The sequence below is a fragment of the Lampris incognitus genome, chromosome 11, assembly GCF_029633865.1.
Source record: "Lampris incognitus isolate fLamInc1 chromosome 11, fLamInc1.hap2, whole genome shotgun sequence".
NCBI lineage: Eukaryota > Metazoa > Chordata > Actinopteri > Lampriformes > Lampridae > Lampris > Lampris incognitus.
Window position 1 is genome coordinate 11,496,450 of NC_079221.1, and position 16,828 is coordinate 11,513,277.

At 44.9% G+C, this 16,828-nt stretch overlaps 1 protein-coding gene across 1 annotated transcript in view; it reads right to left on the minus strand.

The window, feature by feature from the left end:
- The window catches only part of mgat4a (alpha-1,3-mannosyl-glycoprotein 4-beta-N-acetylglucosaminyltransferase A), a 56,505-nt gene that overhangs the window by 33,172 nt on the left and 6,505 nt on the right, over positions 1 to 16,828 (minus strand). The gene's annotated exons all lie outside the window — the stretch shown is intronic.

Below are 16,828 nucleotides of genomic sequence, written 5' to 3' on the forward strand. Positions count from 1 at the left end.
ACAACCTAGACACTACCACTGGACAAAAAGGGCGACCAGACAAAAAAGGCAATAGCCAAAGAAGTTGCCAAGAGATGAGCCATAACACTGGCTGAAATGGGGAAAACTACCCAGAGATCAACAGCATCTTCAGCCCTTCAGATCCATCCTGTTTGGGAGGGCCTTTAGGAGGAAGGCACTTCTAAGAAAGGCCATCATTAAGACACGCATGGAGTCCGCTAGAAGCTGGTCTGAGGAGACTAACGTTGAGGTCTTTGGCCTGCAAGCCAAGTGCTATGTTTGGTGCAAGCCAAAAACAACACAACACCCAAGAAACATCCTTACCATCAGGCATGGTAGCAACATCATGCTATGGAGCTTCAGCAGGAGGGAATGAAAAGCTCACCACCATCAAGGGCAAGAGGGTTGGCCCAAAATAAAGGCAAATCCTTAAGGAGAAAATGTTTCAGTCAACAACAGATCTGCTGACTGAAACTGGCAAAGCTTCATGCTTTAACAGGACAAAGCACTCAATGACCCAAAGCATATGGCAAAAATTACCAAGAAATGGCTTAAAAAGGTTTATATTCTATAATGGCCCAGCCACAGCAGACAAAAATGCCATTGAAAGTCTATGGTGTGAGGGGGCGTCCCTCAGAGGTTTTTTCTTTTTTTTATAGAGGTTTAAAGTTGATCAGCCACAGCGTAAAGATATTGGAAAGCGTAATAGAAACTAGGTTAAGAGGAGAGGTGATGATTAGCGAGCAGCAGTATGGTTTCATGCCACGAAAGAGCACTACAGATGCGATGTTTGCTTTGAGAATGTTGGTGCAGGATATGTATGAGGGAAGTGTGACAGTGGTAAGGTGTGCGGTTGGAATGACAGATGGGTTCAAGGTGGAGGCGGGATTACATCAAGGATCGGCTCTGAGCCCTTTCTTGTTTGCAATGGTGATGGACAGGTTGACGGACAAGATCAGGCAGGAGTCTCCATGGACGATGATGTTCGCGGATGACATTGTGATCTGTAGCAAGAGTAGGTTGCAGGTCAAGGACAGCCTGTGGAGGTATGCACTGGAGAGAACAGGAATGAAAGTCAGTAGGAGCAAGACGGAATACCTATGCGTGAACAAGAGGGAGGACAGCAGAATGATGAGGATGCAAGGAGTAGGGGTGATGAAGGCGTATGAGTTTAAATACTTGGTGTCAACTGTTCAAAGTAACGGGTAGTGCGGACAAGAGGTGAAGAAGAGAGTGCAGGCAGGGTGGAGTGGGTGGAGAACAGTGTCAGGATTGATTTGTGACAGAAGGGTACCAGCAAGAGTGAAAGTGAAGGTTTACAAGATGGTAGTGAGACCAGCTATGTTATATGGTTTGGAGGTGGCAGAGCTGACGATGCTAAGCTTTTTATTGCGAGTGATGAAGAAGGACAGGATTAGGAACAACTATATTAGAGGGACCACTAAAGTTGGACAGTTTGGAGACAAAGCAAGAGAGGCAAGATTGAGATGGCTTGGACATGTGTGGAGGAGAGATGCTGGGTATATTGGGAGAAGGATGCTGGATATGGAGCTGCCAGGGAAGAGGAAGGCCAAAGAGGAGGTTTATGGATGTGGTGAGGGAAGACATGCAGGTGGCTGGTGTGACAGAGGAAGGTGCAGAAGACAGGAAGAAATGGAAACGGATGATCCGCTGTGGCGATCCCTAACGGCAGCAGCTGAAAGTAGTAGTAGTAGGTGTGAGGGGTTGTCCGGGTAGCGTAGCGGTCTATTCTGTTGCCTACCAACATGGGGATCACCGGTTCGAATCCCCATGTTACCTCCAGCTTGGTCGGGTGTCCCTACAGACACAATTGACCATGTCTGCGGGTGGGAAGCCGGATGTGGTTATGTGCCCTGGTCGCTGCACTAGTGCCTCCTCTGGTCGGTCGGGGCACCTGTTCGGGGAGGAGGGGGAACTGGGGGAATAGTGTGATCCTCCAACGCGCTAACGTCCCCCTGCCAAAACTCTCACTGTCAGGTGAAAAGAAGCAGCTGGCGACTCCACGTGTATCGGAGGAGATGTGGTAGTCTGCAGCCCTCCCCGGATCAGCAGAGGGGGTGGAGTAGCGACCGGAACGGCTCGGAAGAACGGGGTAATCGGCCGGATACAATTGGGGAGAAAAAGCGGGATAAAAAGAAAAAAAAAGCAAGGTCTGTAGTATGAACTGAAAACTGCTGTCCATGAAACTCCCCATCTGTCAGAGATGGAACAAATTTCCCAGGAGAAATAGGCAAATATTGAAAACTCTAACTGTGCTAAGTTCATACAGACATACCTGAGAAGAATCACAACTATAATTGCTGCAAAAGGTCTATCTATAAATTTTCAACTTATTGGGGTGGGGTGAATATTTTGGCACATGACAGATTATGTATATGTGCCGCCCTCCTCCCACAGTCCTACCTCCCACAGTCCAAAGACATGCAGGTCAGGTGAATCAGTCATACTAAATTGTCCCTAGGTGTGAATGTGTTGGTCCTGTGATGGCCTGGCGGCCTGTCCAGGGTGTCTCCCTGCCTGCTGCCCAATGACTGCTGGCATAGGCTCCAGCATCCCCGCGACCCTGAGAGCAAGATAAGTGGTTTGGATAATGGATGGAGCGATGTATGTCTTTCATTCCAGAAAAGCAAAAACGTGTTCTGCTTCATGAATGTTTTGAATTTCTTGTGTTGAACAAAAACAGTATAGGAAAAAGTCAAAGTTGGTCAACACTTTCTAAAAGTTCTGTATCTATTAATTTTTAAAAAATTTGTTGAAACAAATGTTTGTCAGACAGCTGACTTGCTCTCTTACCATCGGTGCCTTGTATCACATTCATCCATGAATGTATGAATTCAAGAATGTATGACTATGGGGCAACAGACGTGGTCACTGAACAGCTCCATGGGAGCCATTTCAAAATTCAGAGCCTTGCTCTCAGAGATGGTACTTGTTCAATGCATGTTCACTACCATCGCCCACACTGTCCCAGACACTGAAGGGTTCAAACTGCCCACCTCCTCTAACCTCTTAGGTTAGAGGAGCCCCCAAGCCCCCATCACCAAGATAGTGGTGGCGCTGATATGACAGTCTAAGATGTTGCATTTGATTTTACTGGAAATAACGGTTAAGTGCTGCTGAGAAAGCCCCATTCTGGTTGAAGCTTATCAGGTAGCAGAGGGGAAACCGGTGGTGGAGCTGCTGACCACAAATTCCAGGGGAACTGTCTTGATGGGTGCTAGCACACTCAGGTCGGCTTTGTTTTTCCAGTGTGTGTACATAACTGACTGGCAGGCAGGCAGGCAGGCAGGCAGGCAGGCAGGCAGGCAGGCAGGCAGGCAGGCAGGCAGGCAGACAGACAGACAGACAGACAGACAGACAGACAGACAGACAGAGATGGAGAGAGAGACAGAGAGACAGAGAGAGAGAGAGAGAGAGAGAGAGAGAGAGAGAGAGAGAGACAGAGAATGACTTGTTCTTCTGCTAGGACATTGTGTGCCCTTTTGAAAAGCCCATCACAACTCTACAAAAAACCCACAATCCCTTCATCTTACACTCAGCTAGTGTCCCTCTTTCTCTCCTCTCTCTTTGTGACTGCTGATCTCTAAGACAAACAGATGCTGTGGGCTCATGCTTTATGAAAAGGACAGCTCCAAACTGAAACCCCAGACTTTCACCTTAGTGTCAGGCTTTGATTGTGGGGCCCTGCTTCTGAGATGAAACCACACCTTTAATCCCACTGTGCACAGAGTGCTTGCATTACCAAAACCACAGAAACGGTTGCAGAAAGTTTCTCCTGTGCTTGGTCCGTCCCTACATCAATGCCTACACCAAGATGAACTGTTCACTCCAAGTGAAACTGTAGGCATATATCCACTATATTCATCCAGTCATAGCTCACTTTCTCTCATGGGAAAACTTACAGAGTAAAGTAACATGGACCGCGGGACCAGTAGGGTCAGGGCCCTACCTACATTTGAACATCAAAACAACTTCAAATCCATCGCTAGCCACATATATATTATATCATACACTGCTCCCCTGCGTGCCCTCACACACCCTATCAGTAAACAATGAATTCCGTTATCCTAAAATATATTGGCTAATTGTGTCATGTGACATGAATCAATTTTTTCACACACCAGGGGGCACCCTGGTGGCTCACTTGGTAGAGCGCGTACCACAAAAGGCTGAAATCCTTACCACAGCGGCCTAGGTTCCAGCCCGGGCCCCCTGCTGCATGTCATCCCCTCTCACTCCCCCGCCTTTCTTGTCTCTCTCTCTACTATCACTGTCCAATAAAGGTGGAAAAAAACAAATAAATAAATAAAAATCATCCAATAAATAAATAAATAACTAACATATTTTCACACACCAACTGCTCCCTTCATAAAATTAACATTAAACCGCCACTTCAGTCTTTGGTTATCTAGTTAGCTTTTACTGAATAATTGAAATGGCAAAAAAAAAAACAACAGATTTTTTCAGGGCAATGCCAGCAAAAGCTGGAAAGGAGAATGCTGTCAGGGATTTTTTTTTTTGCAACAGTGCATGTTTTGGGGATTGCCAGGGACTTCATCCAGCACAACGACAAACAGAGACTGTTCTCTGGCAATATTCAAAGAGCAGTGGTGAGTTTGACGTTTCTTTTTAAATTATATACGATAGGATTTGCTCTTCAGACTTTTAATAACGTGTTAGATGTAATATCGTAACGATCGTAAAAGTGGCGACAGAAGTCAAGTCAGGGAGCGGGGGTGGTGGCATTGTGTGTGTGTGTGTGTGTGTGTGTGTGATGGGGCCCGACCAATTTGAAATGCGGTTCGTGTAAAGTGATAAAACGTCCGCAAGTGGCGTCAGTGTTTGAAGGTGTTTCCACTCTGCTCTTGACATTTCAGTTAAATGTCACAGTTTTATCGAGATCTGTTTAACCATTATTTAGCTGCTGTTCGCCTATAAACCTGGCAGTACTGCCTGACAGAAGAGAATAAAAGAGCCACTTTTTCCTCAACCAGACATCATAAGTAGGATTTTCTCTTATCAAAGGATCTGTATATTAAAAAAGGGGGATGGGGGGTATTTGTGTACAGTGAGTACTTTCTACTGGTATAAGCCACCTGGTTAATTGGATAGAAACACAAAACCCATTAGCCATTTAGGCTACCCGTTGTCTCCAGCATATCTTTATAATCTCATTCTCCTCCTCCTCTTCTTATAGATGGAGTAGATACTGTTAGTGAGGGAAGGGCGAAGTGTCTGTAAGCCTAATGCACCGTCTGTGAGCGATGACGTCCTCTCCATCCATTCTCCTGACACGCTCTCTACTCTACTCCCTCCTTCATACCAACATCCCATGTGTTGGCTCCATCTTAACTCGTCCTTCAGTCGTCCATTTTCCCCTCCACCCATCCTGATGTATGCCACCTCGCTACTCCCGACCTCTCCCAGATCCCGTTATCCCACAGTCCTTCGCTGTCCACAACCTTCCATCATCTGTGACATCCAGGCCCTGCAGTGTCACCCTTGATTCCCTCGGCTCTATCCTTGTGATTTATTGATGAGATATATGGGAGGAGAGGTGGGGGGGATGGGGCAGGGTGCACTGTGGGAATTTCAGCCGGAATGAAGACCTTGTTTCATTAATGAAGACCTTGTTTCATTAATGAATGCTTAAATGACGTCTACACTGGTCAGGTTTTATCAACAATACATCAGCTCCATGAACCACCAAAGCGAGACGCCTCCGTTTGTCTCCCAGATAGGTCAGCTTTTATCCGCATAAAGTCAAAGGCAATACCTGAGAACACAATGAAGACTTGCTACTTGAACTAGAGCAAAGGTATTGGAAAATTCAGGCCTACGGAGGGGATCTATGAACTTTCGTTTGTAAAATACAACATGCCTTATATGAAACATAAGCACCCAGATCCTCGAGGAGAAATATCTATTTTATTCAACAAGGTTTTAGTTGTTGTTGGGATAATAGCTAGATTTTTTCTTGCATCATAAATATGATTTCCTTTTTTAATATTATATTGGTGGTTTGCCCATGTTAAAAGACAGAACCGATCCCACTGATGCACATAGGGTGCTGTTGAGCGCTGACCTAGATGGACCCGGTGCAGGAAGTGGTGTTGATTAAAATTAATGCATTTCTGTTGCGTGACGCACAACCAAAGAAACATGCCTGCTGTGTAGACCAGAGGTAACACACACATAGACACACTTTTTTGGGGGGGGGGGGGGATTTTTCCTCCTGTTTCTCCCCAATTGTACCTGGCCAATCACCCTGCCCTCTGAGCCGTCCCAGTCGCTGCTCCAACCCCTCTGCTGATCCAAGGAGGGCTGCAGACTACCACTTCTCCTCAGATACATGTGGAGTCAACAGCTGCTTCTTTTTCACCTGACGGTGAGGAGTTTCACCAGGGGGACGTAGCGCGTGTGAGGATCACACTATCCCCCCCAGTTCCCCGTCCCCCCTGAACAGACGCCCCGACCGACCAGAGGCGGCGCTGGGGCAGCGAACAGGACACGTGCCCACATCTGGCTTCCCACCCGCAGACACAGCCAATTGTGTCTGTAGGGACGCCCGACCAAGCCGGAGGTAACACCGGGATTCGATCCCGCGATTCCCGTATTGGTAAGCAATAGAATAGACTGTTACGCTACCTGGACGCCCACACACACACACTTTAAAGCGGTCCTGTGGAAATGCCGCAGTCTTCCAACCGCAGACAGATAGATATCCAGGTATCCAACCATCCATATAACGTTCCATCAGCTAAAGCTTCCTCTCACTCAGTATCTGCAAACCACACGTTGTCTCATGTTTTTAATCTACCAACAGGCTATACTACAAACGTTAATATCCGAGCCGACTGAAAGAACCAATCCATAAACAGTTCCATTCAGCTTTTTTGTTGGAGGAATGAGGGGTTATATTTGTATAGAAGATTTTTGTGAAGGGCTGTAAAGAAGGGGGGAAAGGACATATAATTAGATAATTCAAAGCTATAATAAAGGGGGAGACTGTAACAACAAATCATCTGCCTGCTACAGCATACTGAGCATAACGCACATCTTTCCAGCTGATGGCACGCTTACTAAAAAAAACTTCAGCCAGGTGTGAAAAACAAACGTTGGCTTTCCATGCCAGAGATTGGGGGGGGGGGGTTCAAACCCCAGCTGGGACAAGTATCCAATAACAGTCTGTGGCTTAGACTCCGAATGCTATACAAGCCAGTTACCTGGGATATGAGTGAGAGAAACATGAATAGTCATACCGGCTCAGACATTGCCCAGGTCAACAAGGTCTGTGCAAGCGTTGGGGAACCAGGGCAACCTGATGAGAAATGGGCTACTGGAACAAGACATTCATGGACAATAGCTAAGAACCTGGAATTGATGGAATGCTACTATAACAGAAGACCCCTGGAGAGGGGTTATATGAAGCAAATGTGGGAACTGTGGACCAGTAGGAGACCATCTTCCACACTGACTCAGAAGCAGCTATTGGGTCAATGCTCAAACATTAATAGAAGGAAGCTACTGTCACGACTTGAGATGGAGAGGCTCCAACAGGATGACCATACAGTTCAGCACCCCGAATGGCTTGCCCAGTAGGCAGGAGATACACGAAGACAGACCCCAACCAGCTGAAACAATCCTACCAGCCATGACAGCTGAAGCTACTGAGGTTCAAATGAGAATCATGGTCAGACTAAAGACAGCCAACCCATGGGCATGGCTTCCACGACTCAGCGACAAAGTACCATCACAAAGCCTGCTTATGGATGTGAACACAGCCTTACACAACATCTCAACTGCCACCATAACAGAGACCAATGAGCCACTGCAACCATAATCTTGGAGATGCTTGAGTACAGGATTAAGAACACAGGTCAGCAACAGTACCCTCCATGGAAGAGAAGGCTGGAAGCCAAGATCAAGGCAGCATGGAGAGATGCTAGCCAGTTAACAGAGGTGCAGAAAGGTGTGATGAAAGACAGGCCCTGGTTGAAGATGTACAGCAAGAAGTCCATAACTGAGGCCCTGGAAACTGCCAAACAAAGGCTTACAGCTCTGGCCACCAGGCTGAAGAGATACACTTGAGAAATAGAAGCCAAAAGAGTAAATGGCCTGTTCCTCAAAAAACCACCCAAAGTGTACTCCCAACTGCAGAGTAACAACAGAAAAACATCAGACCCACCCAGAGCAGAGACTGAGCGATACTGGACGGATACATAGGAAAAGGAGGCATCGCACAACACCAATGCCCAGTGGCTGGTGGGCCTAAGAGCAGACCACAGCAATATCCCAGAACAAGAACCAGTTATCATCACAGTGGCCGACATCCAACGCCAAGTCTCAAAGATGCTGTATTTCTCTTGAACCACAGTCTAGCCATTGAAAAGGGCAGACACAAAAAATCTTGGCTACCAAAAGAGCAAAGAATATGTGGTCACTGTATGGCAGGTGAGGTCGACACAGAGATGTACTTCCCCCTAAACTGTGAGAAATTCCAGAACATAAGAAAAAAAATACAAGGAGAAATTTGAAAATCAGATTCCAAATTTTCTACTCTTGGATGAGAAAGAACAACGGCCACTTATTTTAGGAGAGGGCCAAACTGCACACCTTGCAGCACAATACGTGTCAGAATGCCATAGCCTAAGGGTCAGTGAGTGACCAAAACACTGTCAGTTACTGTCAGTTATTGTTCAAGTGTTGTTCTATGTTTCTGCCAGATCTATGTATTCCTTTTTTTTTTTTTTTTTGTTTTTTTTGTTTAGTACTCTGTTGACCTGTTTTGCTGTCACCTGCTTTGGCAACATTGTAATTAATGCAGTCATGCCAATAAAGCATAATTGGATTGAATTGAAAATTGAGACAGAGAGAGAGAGAGAGAGGGTTTTTGGATAAACACAGCGGAGAAAGTAACAATTTACAAGTCATTCAGACAAATGTATATCATTCAAAAGCATGCATGCACATCCTACACATGTTGATGACTGAAACCAGATCATCTTAGAACTGGTCCTCCAAGGTCTGCCGTAAACTATCAGGATAATCTTAGTCTGGTACTCGGGCCGCACGGTTATGTCAAAAAATAATCCAGATTACTTTGCTAAATTCTGTAATCAGGATAATTACTCCAGATTATTAGTCACTTAGAAGACAAAATTATTTTATTGCAAATTTTGGAATTATAACACTAAGCCTCAGTAGCGTACCGTGACGTTTCAGTCAGGACCTTCAGTAATGAACTGCAACCCCCCCCCCCCCCCACACACACACACACACACACACACACACACACACACAAATTTCTCATATTGGTATTAATACAGCCAACACAGCCACATACAAAATATATTACATGTACTTCCGGATCAGAACCAACAAGACAGCTGATCTTCAACTACCATAACGCACACCAATGTACACTATAGCAGCTATTGCAGCAATGCATTCAGATTGCACACGTACGCCGAATGGCACAAAAACAACTAGAAGAGTGCAATCAGCGGAGCGCAGATCTCGACCCAAGTGTATCTCCCCTTCTCCGGCGCTCAGACTTGGCAAACAACCCCTTTTTTAACCTACCGGGGAAAGGGCCCTCCAGATGTATTTAACCCTCGCGGTTTTCATGATCTAAACATGAATGTAGGGGGATGACTTTCATTTATTCTAACGCAACAAAAAAAAATAGTAAGAAAACATTGATCAGCCATTTGAAATGTTTTATTGTAGCTACTGAGGTGATTTCCAGCTGTGCCGGTGATAAATTCTACTCTTGAAATAGTATTTTTACAGCGGAGCTTTAACATTGGAGTCCATGGCACTTCCGTGTCTAACCCCCCCCCCCCATGATGTCAGTTAAACAAACATGGCGGCGAGATGAATAAAGCGAATTATTTATGGTTCGTCCAGTGTTCCCCCAGTTCTCCTGTGCCGAGATCAGCAACGAATTACTTGATTTGCGAAATACGATCGACGTCTCATTTACTCAGTGGTGCCCCCAGAATTTTTTCATAGGGGTGGCCAAATGAGGCCACTGCAAATCTTGGGGTGGCCCACCAAAACTAAAAGCCATGACTGCCTTTCAGGAAGTCTTATCATGCTGTTGCAGTATTCTGTACAGGCTAGCTGAAAACTGTCAAGTTAAGGGATCGCACACTGCAAAACTTTGGCTTCTTATTTTTCACAGTTAATGTTACTGAATAGACTAATACGGTACAGTTAACGTTTTGAGTTTCAATGTGTCATGTATATGTATATATTGTAACGGGTTAGACGATTCCTTGTTACATTGTGTATGTCCAGAAATGAAAAATGAAAATATCAGATAGAAGCATATTATACATAATCAGAAGCATATTCTACATATGCAACTTGTGGCTGGGGGGGGGGCAGCGGGGGGGGGGGCAGGGATAGTATCAGGGTGGCCATGGCCACCCCTCTGGGGCGCCACTGCATTTACTTCCAACACCCACACCCGAACACATACCGGGCACTGTCGGGGCCCGCGCTAAATCAACTGTGCGCATGCGTGCAGCGACAGAGCAGCGTTGGTCGAGAGGGAGCGAATGAAGAGTAGTTAAACTCGTTTGGGAGTTCGTGTAAAAAAAAAGAAAAAAAGCAGACAATCCTACCAGATTAGCAAAAAAGCACGAAGCAGATCGGCAACAGGTTCGTCGGTAGCTTTGACTGCGGCAGCCATTGTACTTAGTTTGCTCACGACCCGCCAAAGGCTCAAGCTCAAAGTTGATGACGACACCGGGGCTAGCACCGACCCCATCGCGGGGCCCTGGGGCGTTCTGTCACAACACATCAAAATCTGATTGGCTGATGATACGGTCACTCAAAGTGGTAATCAGTTTGCAGCTTCGGGCTTCAAGGAAAGGCTAGCAATACCAACTAGTGCGGGTGAAAGGAGCTGTGACGCATTTAGATGACGCAGGAAACCCCTGCTCAACTCCAGGATAAAACAAGTTAATTGAATTCAGACACATTTCAGGCATACTTCAGTTTAACTATGAAAAACAAAGTATGATTTTGACAGTGCCAGCGGAGAAGGCCAGCCCTGAGCTCGTCAACGTGAGTTTTGACGCCCAATTTGTCGGCTCATGAAAGCCATGAAGCTCCATCTGCCTTTACACTGATCTTGTCCCTGTGACCTCATTCTCCCTCGTTGACGCATCCTGCTGACTAACTGCTCAGGAGTGCTGATGAGGCGCAGTTTGTGTGTGCATGAACTTTTGATATGAAAAAGCATCGTGTCACTTCCCTAAAAACCGTTTGTTTTTTTTTACTTTGAGGGAAAAAAAATCCCATAAACAATCAACCAGCAATGCTTACTTCTGTCATATTCATATATGTATGAATCACTAGTACTTTATTCCCTATCTGACAAGTAACAGTCACAGCGATAAAGCAAGACGATTCTCACTGATTTCTTTTTAGGGAAAACGGTGGCAAAAAGGCATCAACACCTAAATTGGTAGTCAGCTCACGTCTGACATTGACTGTTAGTTAACTCATTAGTAGGAAAGTGTGCCAAAATCGAAATTATTCCAAACAGTCATCTTAAATTCACATTTACCTCAAATACCGTCTGACCGCCTCTCATATAGTACAGTGCCCTCTTCATACTGAGAATCAGGCTTTCTGCCAAAAATTCCATTTAGCAAAATTATTTCTAGGTTAAATTTTTACCTCTGTTCAGCTTTGCAATATCAGCAGTTTGTGCACGTTTGACAGAAGTTGGTCTATTTCTCTTTAAAAAAAAAAGAGAAGAAAGAATCACAGCCATGTACATCTACACAGGTTCAAGATGCAAACTAAAGGAATACACACAACAGATTAAAGCCAAATCTAGTCAATGAAACCAGGCATTTCCTTTTTGTCTAGTTCGCTGAAGACATGACACAGGTCATTTAAATTTGCTTATCGACCCCCTGGTAAGAGTATATATGTGCACATATGCAAAACAATGGCATGAGTTCATTTGTGATTATGATAATCAGGGTCCTCCTGAATGCAGTGCACCTGCCACCCGTGTATTCCCACAGTGCACTGCAGCTGCCTTGGGCAAGACAAAGCATTTATATGGGCCGTCTTGTCTTAAGTAGCATAGACGTTACCATTCGTGAACCTGAGCAATTAAAAAAAAAACAAAGACTGAAATGTTTTTTGCTTTTGTAAGCAGTAACCAATTCCAGAGGAGTATCCAGGAGATTTCAGTGTCCAAAAACATGAACCCCATTCCAACCTTAAACTACTCCAACATGACATTGATATAGTTTTGGCATTCACATCTCAAAAATTGGGATTTTTGACCAAAATTGTCTGATGAATGTGTAACATTAGAGTGAGGCCTTTGGCCGCTGAAAAATATAGATGGCTCTGGTGGCTGGAGTTCTGATGACGTAGGGAGAAATAAGCAGCACCTAAGTGTCCATTTTAGTGTCATTTCATCGAGAGGGGGCGGGGTTTATTAGGCGTTAGTATATACAGATATTACACAACTATCATAGCAGTTCAACTGAAGAATGAAGGAAAAGAGTTCCCTCTGCACACATAGATAAGCGGGGATGAGGGGTTAGGTCAGGGTGTGAGAATAAGGAAGACATAAGGATATACCAATAACGAAGGCAATGGGAAAAGAACTGGAGTTGGTCCCCGGGCGCAGCACCAAGGCGACGGCTCACTGCTCCTAGCTACACATCCTAGCTACACGAGGATGGGTTCACTTGCAGCAACCGAATTTCCCCAAGGGGATTAATAAGGGAATCTTAATTCAATTAATTGACAAGGATATGTAAAAGTAAATATATACAATATGATCCTCAGCTCTCACTTTGAAATGATATTCTACTGCATTGAATGGTCTGCTCTGACATCCAAGTCGTAAAAAATAGAGGATTTACGTGTAAAGAAATATTCAAATCAAGCATATTTGTAGTTGCTCTCTTTAAAAGAGTTGTCATTTTTGCAGAAAAAATGATAATGGCACACCGTGCTTTACTTCTTTACCATAGCAGACACATACAGAAGCAGCAGCAGACGTTTTTGTGGTTGACTGGGGACGATAAAATAACCGTACCCTAAAAGAGCCAAGCTTATCAGACTGACTGTCTCGACAGAAGTAGTTCAGCAAAATTACTGGCAAGAACGACACAGAATAATGACTGCCAAACAGTTATTTTCTAGAGTATTACTAATGTCAAGGTTTTACAACAAGATATTTTTGACATACGGATTTAAAATTATAAATTACTGTGCTATTGTGAATAGCAAAAAAGCTGGATGACTTCTCATAAAAAGGACTTTGGTTACCCCTACTCTCCAGCAATGATGCTGACACTACCGAGACCCATTCATGGAAAAGTCCCAGTGGAGTTGGTACCCCTCCTAAATGCTGTCTCACCTTTTCGTACGATATATCATGAGAAATAACAGTGCATTAAAAAGGGGAGAATTAATTGAGAGGATATTTTTTCCTTGTGATATAGGAAGGGGAAAGAACTCAAACTACGTTCGTTATAGGCCACTGTTGCTTATAAATACAGATATTAGCTTGTTAAACACTGATGATTTACTTCTTTTGCATATTATCTATATATGCAGCATTAGACATACCATCACCATCTCTTACCAGCGGTTAACTTCTTTATTAGCTTACTCCTGTTACCACCAGGCCCGAGCTTCTTGGGCATGCTTCAAAAGTTTAATTTCTAGTTTCATCTGTTGAAGTGAAATACCCTAGAATTGGAACGAAACTTCACTACAATATGACAAACAGGCTAGAAGAATGAACATTACACGGTGGCACAGTGGTTAGTGCTGTCGCCTCACAGCAAAGAGGTCCTGGGTTGGAACCCCGGGGTTGTCCACCCTTAGGGGTCATCCCAGGTCGTCCTCTGTGTGGCGTCTGCATGTTCTCCCCGTGTCTGCGGTGGGTTTTCTCTGGGTGCTCCGGTTTCCTCCCAGAATCAAAAAGACATGCATGTTGGGCATCCGGGTGGCGTGGTGGTCTATTCCATTGCCTATCAACACAGAGATCTCCGGTTCGAATCCCCATGTTACCTCCGGCTTGGTCGGGCATCCCTACAGACACAATTGGCCGTGTCTGCAGGTGGGAAGCCGGATGTGGGTATGTGTCCTGGTCACTGCACTAGCGCCTCCTCTGGGCTGTCGGGGCGCTTGTTCGGGGGGGGGGGACTGGGGGGAATAGCGTGATCCTCCCAAGTGCTACGTCCCCCTGGTGAAACTCCTCACTCTCAGGTGAAAAGAAGCGGCTGGCGACTCCACATGTATCGGAGGAGACATATGGTAGTCTGCAGCCCTCCCCGGATCGGCAGAGGGGGTGGAGCAGAGATTGGGAGACAGCTCGGAAGAGTGGGGTAATTGGCCAGATACAATTGGGGAGAAAAAAAAAAGGGGGGTTAAAAAAAAAAGACATGCATGTTAGGGTTAATGCTCCTGTCCGTGCCCCTGACCGAGGCATGGCAAGACGAACTGGAGTTGGTCCCCCAGGCGCTGCACCACGGCAGCCCACTTCTCCTAGCTGCAAAGCTAGGATGGGTTAAATGCAGAGCTGAATTTCCCCAAGAGCGATTAATAAAGTATATCAAAATCACAAAAAAAAAAACATACTATATTTTGACAGTTATTCTTTTGGATACATTTTTTAAAACTTATTACAGAAATAGCATAGACACACAGCATCTTCTCGCCATCACCTTAGTTAAAGATGAACCAACTACTCAACTAACTACTAGAAAAAAAATTTCCTCAGCACAATGCCAAACAAAACCTTAGTTATGAGACGGTAACTCCCACATAGACGAGATGTTAATCGATGGCTTTTTTCTTAGAACAATGTTGGTCTAATTGTACTATTTTCACAACCGCCATGGGCGGTTTGTTCCTTAGGGAGGTCGGGCGACGCACCACCAAAGGGGTGGCCAAGGCCAGATGGAGTTTTTCTATCAAATTCTACCACAGTGTTACGCTAGCCGTGACTCCTCTAGACAGTTTGTCCTGCCTCTGAATATCATAGTCCAATCAGCGTCAAGTCGTGTTCTGTGGAGTACTGCCCCTTCCGGGCAATTTCAGTCTGGTTGAAAATCACCCATATAGCTCTGATAGACTTTAATGCTAAGGTAATTTTTTTTTCAGCAATGCAATCTCTATGGGTTCAGGAGGGCTTGCACTAAATTGTTTTCATCATAAGCAACCTGGCCGCTGCCGTATGTCACAGGTATGCGACATATATGGCATGGTTACCATACTGGGGCGGTCAAGATCCGCTAGTAAACAAATACAATGTGCATCGACAGATGCAGACGTCACTAAAAAAACGATCATAACTTGCTTAATTCTGGACCAAATCTGGTTTTTTTTTATAAATGTGAGAAACTGAGCATGGAACAACGTGGTTATTTGTTGGAAATAAATTCAGTTACTGGGAGCAGATCTAATAAGCTCTATGCCAAAACGTTAAACTTCTGAATAGCCACAACTTCCTCTGGGACATCCAGGCTCCGGTCTATAAATAGGCAACATCAAGTCTAAATTATTCAGAATTTCAGCTTTTGTGAGGTTCTCCAAAAATGTAGCTTTCTATTTCTATTACATTGTTTTAAAGCCACTTGGTTGCTTGAACAACTACGGGTATCACTGACAGGCATCATCTCGGAGAAGGTGAAACAGCATGAGACATCGAAGATGCATATGGACAGTTGCCTGAAACGTTCGGCTTTCAGGAGGGTCAGCGTTACGAAACAGTTGGACGACAGCTACACCGTGCTCACCTCATTGTCACGTCTGGTATCGGACATTGAAAAAAACAACAAAAAAAAAAAACAAAAGATGCGAATAGCAAGTCATAAATAAAATCAAAATGGCTTGATTTAAAGCTTTTTTGGCACATGGAAGTCTGTATTTCCTTAATGGTGGGGGGAAAAAACAGATTCTATTGCAATTATTTTGCCCACTGGCCCTAAACTAATGGTCAAAGTCTGCACAGCTGAGCAAAAGTAACAAATTGGATCGGTACCTTAAAAGATCTGTACTTCAGTATCAGCAGTGAAAAGTGATATCGGTACATCCCTATGTAAAACCAGTCATTGAACAGTGATGTTAAGTCCTTCCACGCCGACACGATCTGGCCACATTGTGCGCACAACAAATGGTGCTGAAAATCTGGGTATCAGCACAGCTTGGAATCACTCCACAACAAAACGTGTGATAACGGAAATGCAATTAGAATAGTTTCTTTCTGTGCTGACAACTGTTCAGCCTCGCTACGGAAAAACAACATAAAGCTGGGGGCACCGAGCTGACGGCTCAGCCCCGCTTTGCCTCCATCTCTCTCTCCTCTGGCCCTGCTTGGTTTCTGTACAGCTCGGCACACCCACTACGCCAGGGATCCCTATCTTTTCGGAAAATCCACTTCCTAGGTGGTATTATCGATCCGGTTGCTCAGTGATATACTTTATCCGGATGGTTCCTGACCGCTGCAGCTGCAAGCTTGCAGTGGTTCCATTTCAAAAATGTGTCGACGTAACGCAATACGTCAGCACATTATGTCATTCTGGCCCTGAAGATACCTGAATACATGCAGGGGATTAAATTGTGACGGGTCATCATCAATCAGCACTGTGGGAGTACTCGATGAGTGAGCGTAAAACTCTTAAGATGGTTGTCTATTGGTGGATATATCAGAACCCCTTTATTATTATACGACTACAACACAAAATAGTCACGATGCACGCAAGTGTGCACACAAAGGGATGCACACACAAAACCAATCGTGCAT